At 44.5% G+C, this 9,275-nt stretch overlaps 1 long non-coding RNA gene across 1 annotated transcript; it reads left to right on the top strand.

The window, feature by feature from the left end:
• Nucleotides 1–7,436: 7,436 nt before the first annotated feature.
• On the top strand, nt 7,437–8,794 carry LOC121032678 (uncharacterized). The gene is made up of 3 exons (XR_005791429.1): nt 7,437–7,591; nt 7,697–7,756; nt 8,683–8,794. It is a non-coding gene; the product is annotated as an uncharacterized LOC121032678 (long non-coding RNA).
• The last annotated feature ends 481 nt before the right edge of the window (nt 8,795–9,275 follow it).

The raw sequence follows: 9,275 nt of genomic DNA, 5'->3' as shown, positions 1-9,275 counted from the left end.
CCTGGGTGGCGCAGTCGGTTAAGCGTCCGACTTCAGCCAGGTCACGATCTCGCGGTCCGTGAGTTCGAGCCCTGCGTCAGGCTCTGGGCTGATGGCTCAGAGCCTGGAGCCTGTTTCCGATTCTGTGTCTCCCTCTCTCTCTGCCCCTCCCCCCTTCATGCTCTGTCTCTCTCTGTCCCAAAAATAAATAAACGTTGAAAAAAAATAAAATGACAGGCCAAAGTCTAGCTTTGACTTGTCAGTTACCTGTCACAGTGGCAGTTGTTTGTTCACCTAGATTGACTATGGAACAGAATTGTGGACTGCTAAGGATGCCCTGTTTAAATTTAGGAGAGGGCACTAAACATTTGAAGCCACAAAGACTGGTAGCACGGAAAATAGTGCCTGGCTTTCACTTCTTGCACTAGACGCTGAAGGAAAAGCTAAGAACCTGAGGCAGGTACTCAAGAAGACAGGCTAAAATAGTTCAGAATAAGTATAACAAAGGAAGTACAAGATTTATGCACCAAAAAGTACAAACCAGCGCTGAAAGAAATTAAAGACCTAAATAAGTGGAACATCCCATGTTCATGGATTGGAACTATTCATATTGGTAAGATAGCAGTGGTCAACAAAGTGAGCTACAGATCTTTTTTAATATTTTTTAATGTTTATTTTAAAATTTTTTTTTAAATGTTTATTCATTTTCAAGAGAGAGAGAGACAGAGAGACAAAATGAGAGCAGGGGAGAGGGAGAGAGAGAGGAAGACACAGAATCCAAAGCAGGCTCCAGGCTCTGAGCTGTCAACACAGAGCCTGATGTGGGGCTTGAACTCACGAACCATGAGATCATGACCTGAGCCGAAGTCGGAACCTCAACCCACTGAGCCACCAAGGTGCTCCTAATGTTAATTTTTGAGAGAGAGAGAGAGAGAGAGAGAGAGAGAGACAGAATGCAACTGGGGGAGGGTCAGAAGAGAGGGAGACACAGAATCCAAAGCAGGCTCCAGGCTTCGAGCTGTCAGCCCAGAGCCCAAGGCGGGGTTTGAATTCATGAACTGTGAGATCATGACCTGAGCTGAAGTTGGATGTTTGACTGAGCCACCCAAGGGCCCCAAGTGAGCTAGAAATTTAACACGATCTCTATCAAAATACCAGTTGCCTTTTTTTTTTTTTTTGGCAGAAATTGGCAAACTAATCCTAAAATTTATGTGAAAATGCAAAGTACCTAGAATAGCAAAGATAATCTTAAAGAAAAAAAAAAAGAACAAAGAGGAATCACACTCTTGATTTCAAAACTCACTCCAAAGCACCAGTAATCCAAGACTTGTCATATTAGATAGACATATACATAGACTTACAGAATGGACATATAGATCAAAGAAATAGAACTGCGAGTCAAAAAATATATTCTTGCATTTATAGTCAATCGATTTTTGAGAATAGTGCCAATACGATTCACTGGGAAAAGAACAGTCTTTATGACAAATGGTGCTGGGACAACTGGATCTCTACATGCAATGTAGTGAAGTTGGACTCCCACTGTACGCCATACACAAAAATTAACTCAAAATGCATCACAGACCTAAATTTAAGAGTTAAAATATAAAAACCCGTAGAAGGAAACATAGGAATCAATTTCAGTGTTTTTTGATCAGGTAATGTTTCTTGGATATGACACCAAAAGCACAAGCAACAAAAGAAAAAATAAATTGAATTTTATCAAAATTAAAAACATTTGTGCTTCAAAAGACCCAATGTAAAAAAGGAAAAGCAATCTAAAGGTTGGGAGAAAATAATTGCAAATCATAAGGGTCTACAATCCAAAATATATAAAAAGCTTTTACAATTCAAAAAGAAAAAGAGAATAACCCATTAAAAAACAGCTAAACAACTTAAATAGACACTTCTGTACACATCATCTAAAGTATAAGTGTCAGGGGCGCCGCTGAGACTTTGGCTCGGTTTATGATCTCGTGGCCTGTGGGTTCGAGCCCCGCGTCGGGCTCTGTGCTGACAGCTCAGAGCCTAGAGCCTGCTTCAGATTCGGTGTCTCCCTCTCTCTCTGCCCCTCCCCTGCTCACGTTCTCTCTCTCTCTGTCTCAAAAATAAAGAAACATTAAATCAATCAATCAATAAAGTATAAGTGGCTAATTAGCACCTGAAAAGACATTTATAATCGTTAGTCCTTAAAGAAATGCAAGACACAATGAGTTACCACCTCATGCCTACTATAAAATTAAAAAAGTAATAATAACAAACATTGGTGAAGATGTGGAAATACTGGAACTCTTCCACATTGCCAGTTTGATTGTGAAATGAGGCAGCCCCTTTTAAAAAACTGGCAGTTCTGCAAAATGTTAAACGTAAAATTATGATATGATCTATTAATGCCCCAGAGAGTTAAAAACACACGCCAAGGGGCGCCTGGGTGGCGCAGTCGGTTAAGCGTCCCACTTCAGCCAGGTCACGATCTCGCGGTCCGTGAGTTCGAGCCCCGCATCAGGCTCTGGCCTGATGGCTCGGAGCCTGGAGCCTGTTTCCGATTCTGTGTCTCCCTCTCTCTCTGCCCCTCCCCCGTTCATGCTCTGTCTCTCTCTGTCCCAAAAATAAATAAACGTTGAAAAAAAAAAAAAACACACGTCGACACAAAAACCTGCCCATGAGTGTTTATACCAGCATTATGCATAATATCCAAAATCCGGAAACAATCCAAATGTCCATCAACTGACAAATTGATAAACAAAATATTGCATATCCATAACAATGGAATATTATTCGGTCATAAAAAGAAATGAAGCACCTATACATATTGTCACATGGATGAACTTTGAAGCACTATGTCAAGTGAAAGGAGCCTACTATAAAAGCCACATGTATGATTCCACTTATGTGAAATGTCCAGAATATGCAAATTCATAAACACAGAAAGTAGATTAGTGTTGCCCATGAATGAGGAAGGTGGGAATATGAAGTGACTGCTAGGAGTACTGGCTTTCTTTGGGGGATGATAAAAGTGTTCTAGAATAATATAGTGAGTGGTCGGGGTGCTTGGGTGGCTAAGTCAGTTAATCCGACTTGGGCTCAGCTCATGATCTCATGGGTAGTGAGTTTGAGCCCCACATCGGGCTCTGTGCTGACAGCTCAGAGCCAGGAGCCTGCTTTGGATTCTATGTCTCCCTCTCTCTCTCTCTCACTCTCTCTCTCTGCCCCTTCCCCATGTGTGCTCTGTCTCTCACACTTTTAAAAATAAATAATAACACATGAAAAAAAAAAAAAAGATAGTGGATGGTCGCAGAACTCTGTGAGTATCCTAAAAAAGGTCTACGGCTTTACCACACTGAATGCATTCAGTCTCATCTAAAAGACAGACTTGCACACTTTAAAAGGGTGGATTTTATGGTATGAAAATTATATTTCATTACTGCCATTAGCAACATGAAAAGAAGGAAGGGGGGGAGAGAAAAAGGAAGGAAGGAAGGAAGGAAGGAAGGAAGGGAGGGAGGGAGGAAGGAAGAAAGGAAGGAGCTAGTTACTTAACTGTAGCTGAACTTGCTGACAGCCTGAGCCGAAGTCTTTTCTCTCTGCTGAAGGGAGATTAAAAGTGTCAAAGTCACTTTAGAGACATCCCCATGTGTCCTGGCATACAAGGGACTTGAAAAAACAGTACCCTGGTGGGGAGCATATTTGCATCAGGGAAGGAGAATGAGGGGCTCCAGGGGTTCTGGAAATAGTCAGTGTCTTAGTTTGGACAGTTTCATGGGTGTTTTTACATGCAAAACCCCCTCGGATTGTACATTTATGATTTGTTCACTTTGTTATACCTCCATAAAATTTACTTTAAAAAAAAAAAAAAGCAGGTAGGCTGTTACCTTTGATTTTCAAAGGAGGTAACTTTTCTAGCAAGGAAGCACCAGTGCAATGTGGAGAAGCTCAAGAGAATTCTGAGTACGGTAGTCATGCGGAAAAATCAAGACTTCAAGGTCTGGGAGCACAAGAAGCTAAAGGGCCAGTGACCTTGAGGACAGATAGTTCTGACCAGCCAGCTGGTTTTGCACATGCTCAGAATACAAGGCCAGAATCAAGCTTTTCCTAGTCTCCCTGCAAAGTTACAAGTGCCAAGAAGGCAGGGCGCACGCGTGCCTCGTCCCTCACTCTGCGTGAAGCAGGGTACACATGTTTTTAGACGAATAAATAAATTTTTGTTTACAGTCCTCCAAGTTCACAACACAAGTACTTTCCCCATCCTTGCTAGAGAGGGGAATATCTTGTTCCTGACACATTCACTGTGTGCCCAAGCAACCCCTCAGTGCGTGGCAGGACAGGCGCCCCAGCAGGATGTGGGGCCGCCTGGTCTCCGTGAGGAAAAGGGAGTGTATGTGCCCAGCCAGATGTTCCTTATGCAACATGGTCACATGAAGTGAAATGGCTGACCATTCAGAAGACACTAGGCACACAAGAAATCAAATGTTGCAAAATTAGCCCCTTTCATGTGCGTTGCCAAATTAGTCACAGACCATGTGTCGCGGGAATGCGTCATGAGCACCAGCTCTCAGGACCAAAGGCCCTTATCCCTCTCTACTTTGGCATCTGAGGTCCCACACACAAAGATTTCAAGGTGCGGGGACTGGGCCCAGAAGGCCCAGTGGCTTCACTTGGAGCTTTCCCTTGTGTGCTGAGCTCCCTAGAGGCAGATGGCATAAAGTGCCTTGGTCGAGTTCACATTTATGAATTGTTACCCCAAGGTCATAGACACCACATGACTGGGCCTTCTCTGTGAATTTGAAGATCTTAAGAAACTCCAGCTTCGGGACTTGAACTTCCCTTTGGGACTTGTGTCTCAAACATAGACTAGTCTTCATTTCCTCTCTGAAGCTATTTGCATTCCCAGCCAAGCCACAGGACTCCTGAAAACTGGCCTTTCTCTTTTCAATTAACTTTCCAAAGGGCCAGTCTGAGCAGTCTGAGCAGTGTAGACAATGGGGAGGCTTGAGTTTTGGCCATGACTCTCCACTGGTTCATGTGTGTGTGACCTGGGCCAAGTCTCTTTCCTTCCCTGTAACAAAGATCTGAAACCTGGGGCACCTGGGTGACTTGGGTGACTCAGTCAGTTAAGTGTCCGGCTCTTGGTTTCAGCTCAGGTCATCACCTCACAGTTTGTGGGATCCAGCCCCGAGTTGGGCTTCAGGATCACAGTGCAGAACCTGCTTAGGCTTCTTTCTCCCTCCCTCTCTGCCCCTCCCCGACTCATGTGTTTTCTCTCTCTCTCTCTCTCTCTCTCTCTCTCTCTCTCTAAAATTAATAAATAAACTAAAAAAAAAATCTGCAACTTAAACAATGAGGAAGCCCAGATCCCCATCATCCTTTTCTATTCTAGCTGTAAATGATCCTGAACTGCCCTAAAACCTGCTAGCATCCAAGTTATCAGACTTTGAACCTAGAGAATTTGGAGATATGAGCTATGCTCTACTATGTAGTTATGTTACTCTCCGAGGGGAGGAGCCACAATGATTTGGTAGAAGTTACTCAGGAAAAGATGGGGCCAACTAGGAAAATCTTTCTCTAAAAACAGGTATGAAATTGGCTAGTTTGACCTGGGATCTAGAGCATGACTGGTTAGAGCAAAGCCTATGAGGGGTCATCGGCATCTGGCATAAATGCAGCCCTGGGATTTAGAGAAGAGCCTGAGTTTAGAATAAGACCCACCTAGGTTTGCATCTTGACCCTGAAACTGCCATAAGCATGTGACCTTGGACAATTTGTTCAACCTCTCTGAGACTCAGGTTTCTAGGATATAAAGTAGAAATGTTGATGATATTTGCCCAGGCGTCCTTGAAAGGTAAAGCACGGAATGCTATAGCGCAGTGGGAGAAACACGGTAGGGGCAGGAGATCTGCCTTCAGCTTGAAGGGAAAGTCCCATCAGTAAAGTTTGTATATTTGCCTGTTTTAAGAAAGGGAGGTTTAAATATGCTTTTAATGGGAGGGGTAGGATTTAGTCAGAAGGGAGCTGTTCTGAGTAGGTACCACATCGTGGAATCACAGGGGGAAGGGTAGAGGTGGGAGAGGAAGAAGGTTCTATGCAGGGCGGTCCTGTCTGCCCAAGCTCCGCCTGTGACTCGGGCTTTCCAGCCTCACACCTGCTTCCCCAACCACTGCCACGTCTGCCTCCTTCTGTGCTTCCAGTTAGGATGAGACCGGAATGACTGACGGAGCACTGGGGCTTCTGAGTATCTTTTGTGTTTTTATTAAACAAAAGCCATATTATTTTCCCATGAGATGTCATTTTTGTGTCACACAGTATGTTCAGCTCAGTGTCGCAAAGTTGACTAAAAGCACAAGCCAACAGGGCCTCAGATCATCTTCTGCAAGTGAGGTCAGTGGTCCCCATCCTGACCATCCCTGATGAGGACCAAATGGGAATGTGACTGTTTTACTCCAGAAGGCACTGCACAAGTGACAGTTGGGTCCTCAAAGATCTTACTTTGTACCCATGGGGCCCATAGTTGGGGCGGGCAAATGAGGTGTGAATTCACTAAGAAGCCACTAAATGAGAGGCACCTGGGTATCTCAGTCGGTTAAGCATCTAACTCTTGATCTCAGCTCAGGTCATGATCTCACAGTTCATGAGATCAAGTTCCACATCGTGCTCTGCACTGACAGTGCAGGCCTGCTTAAGATTCTCTCTCTATCTCTCTCTCTCTGTCTCTCTCTCTCTGTCTCTCTCTCTCTCTCTCTCTGCTTCTCCCCTAGCTCTCTCTCACTCTCAAAAGTAAGGCAACGCATGGCAAGTGCAAAAGGAGTAGAGAGTTGCAGAGTCACAGAGACCACAAAGTGAAAGGAGACCTCCATGGACTGGGGAGAGTGGAGAATAATCCAGAAGGGTCTCACCAAGGTCCCAGAGCATGAAGAGGTGTAAAGAAGGCAGGTGGAGAACTCATGGAAAGGAGACAGTTGAAGGCCAGACCACGAATGTATAAAAGGACAACACGTGTAGTACACAAAATTAGCAGCCATATCCAAACAGTTGGCCCATTTCTAAGCTACGGATGATCCCTCAAGGTCATCTCAGCCATTTATAACCATCTACTGGGCTTCCTTTCTCACCCTAATGAGCCCAGGGGGCTGCTCATTGTGGCCACATGGTTCCCACCCATAATGATCTGGAAAAACACAAGACACTTACAGTGTTTCCAATGTTTTATCTCAGCCATGGATAGTTTCTTGTTTCATAGGCACATGCTAAATTTTAGAATCATAGGATTTGACAAAATCTAGATCTTGATGCCAGCAAAAAAAAAACTACCAGGTAGCTGTGTGCAAACTGGTTGGGTCACCATCAACTCCAAGCTTCCCTCTCCTCACCTGTGGAACAGGTAGAACAGCCCTGGCCCAGCCACCTACCACTCAGGATTATGGCAAATATGAACCTTTGTGGCCCCAGAGGCGAACGCTATGCAGATATGATTATGCACATTTCACAGGTTCTCAAACTCTCCTAAACCCTTGAGTACCTCATGGGCCTCCTCACGGGTAAAGGAGCCAAACAGAGTGAACCCGAGGTACAGCGTACAGTTCCAGCAGCCTTGTTTTGGTGTGCTATATAAACAAAGGTTTTCTATTCACGCTTGTACTTTAAGGAAGAATTCCACCGATTAGGGAGAAATTCTTTTTTAAGTTACAAGTAAAGTTTAATCTTTAATCTCCGTGTTTTACAGGAAGGAAAAGTGAAGCCCAGAGAAGTTGATCAATCTGCCCAGGGACACGCAGCGACAGAGGTAAGATCAGAGGCCATTTCTAAAACTCTTGCTTCTGGGCTTTGCCCACCACTTTGTTGGTGCAACAAATGCTGGCATGTTCTATGAACCAACAAGAGAAAACACCACCAAAGTCCCTGCCCCATGGTGTAGATACACCCTTCCTGAGGAACAGCAGTGTGGCTTATAAACCACAACTCACCCCCAGGCCGAAGGAGTGATTCCAGAAAGTTGCGGGAGGAGCTGCAGAGCTCACGTGGTGGGCACGTGAGGCTCTGACACGTGGCTAGACCACGCTTTCCAGCATGTCTTCCTTGGCGGATGTAGCAGCTGCCTGGCAAGCACACAGCACCAATAACACTGTTCCCACTTCATTGCTTGCATACTTCAGGCCATTCGAGCAGATGTGCTCCTTTCTTAAAAATAAAAGTGGCATTAATTTTCACCAGTGCTCTCCCTTCCCACCCCCATCCCCAAAGGACTCACATTCCTCCTTCCGGCAAGCTCGGTTCTATTGGGTTCAAGACTAAAGTTCAAACTCCAGATTACCATTTGGTAATATGTTTGGAAAATCATCTCATTTAGAAACAACTGAGGTTGTATGAGATCGTGTGTGTTGTTGAAACTATCCCAGTATTTTTAAGTAGGAAATTCCAGAAATTCTATTTTCTCTTCTTTCTTATCTGATATTTCTTTTTTTTTTTTTTTAATTTTTTTTTTCAACGTTTTTATTTATTTTTGGGACAGAGAGAGACAGAGCATGAACGGGGGAGGGGCAGAGAGAGAGGGAGACACAGAATCGGAAACAGGCTCCAGGCTCCGAGCCACCAGGCCAGAGCCCGACGCGGGGCTCGAACTCACGGACCGCGAGATCGTGACCTGGCTGAAGTCGGACGCTTAACCGACTGCGCCACCCAGGCGCCCCTGATATTTCTTGTTTCGTACAGGAGGTGAAGGTTTTCTCCTTGGAATATTGAAGAGGAAATATGCATTAGAAATATGTCAAGTCATGGGGCGCCTGGGTGGTTCACTCAGTTAAGCGTCTGACTACGGCTCAGGTCATGATTTCATGGTTCGTGGGTTCGAGCCCCACGTCGGGCTGTATGCTGACACCTCAGAGCCTGGAACCTGCTTCGGATCCTGTGTCTCCCTCTCTCTCTGCCCCCCTCCCGCTCACACTCTGTCTCTCTCTCTCTCTCTCTCTCTCTCGAAAAACAAATAAACATTTAAAAAATTAAAAAAAAAGAAATATGTCAATTCATGACACGAATATATACCAACGTCTGAGAAATCGTCCCTGATCTCAAGTTGCTTCCAAGCTTATCAGAGAGGTATGATACAATATAGAGTTGTATATTTCTATTAGTCTTTCATGTATATACAGTATATATATGTGTGTGTGTGTGTGTGTGTGTGTGTGTGTGTGTGTGTTGTATGTTTCTGCATGTGTGTAGGTGCATACGTGTATGTGTGTGTCCCATCGATTTTGATTGCTGCAGAGGATCTAAGGCCACAACTGGCTGGAACAGAAAGAATTAGC

This window comes from Herpailurus yagouaroundi, unplaced genomic scaffold, assembly GCF_014898765.1.
Source record: "Herpailurus yagouaroundi ecotype Mexico unplaced genomic scaffold, PumYag 142, whole genome shotgun sequence".
Classification (NCBI taxonomy): Eukaryota; Metazoa; Chordata; class Mammalia; order Carnivora; family Felidae; genus Herpailurus; species Herpailurus yagouaroundi.
This window is presented reverse-complemented; position numbering and strand designations above follow the sequence as displayed.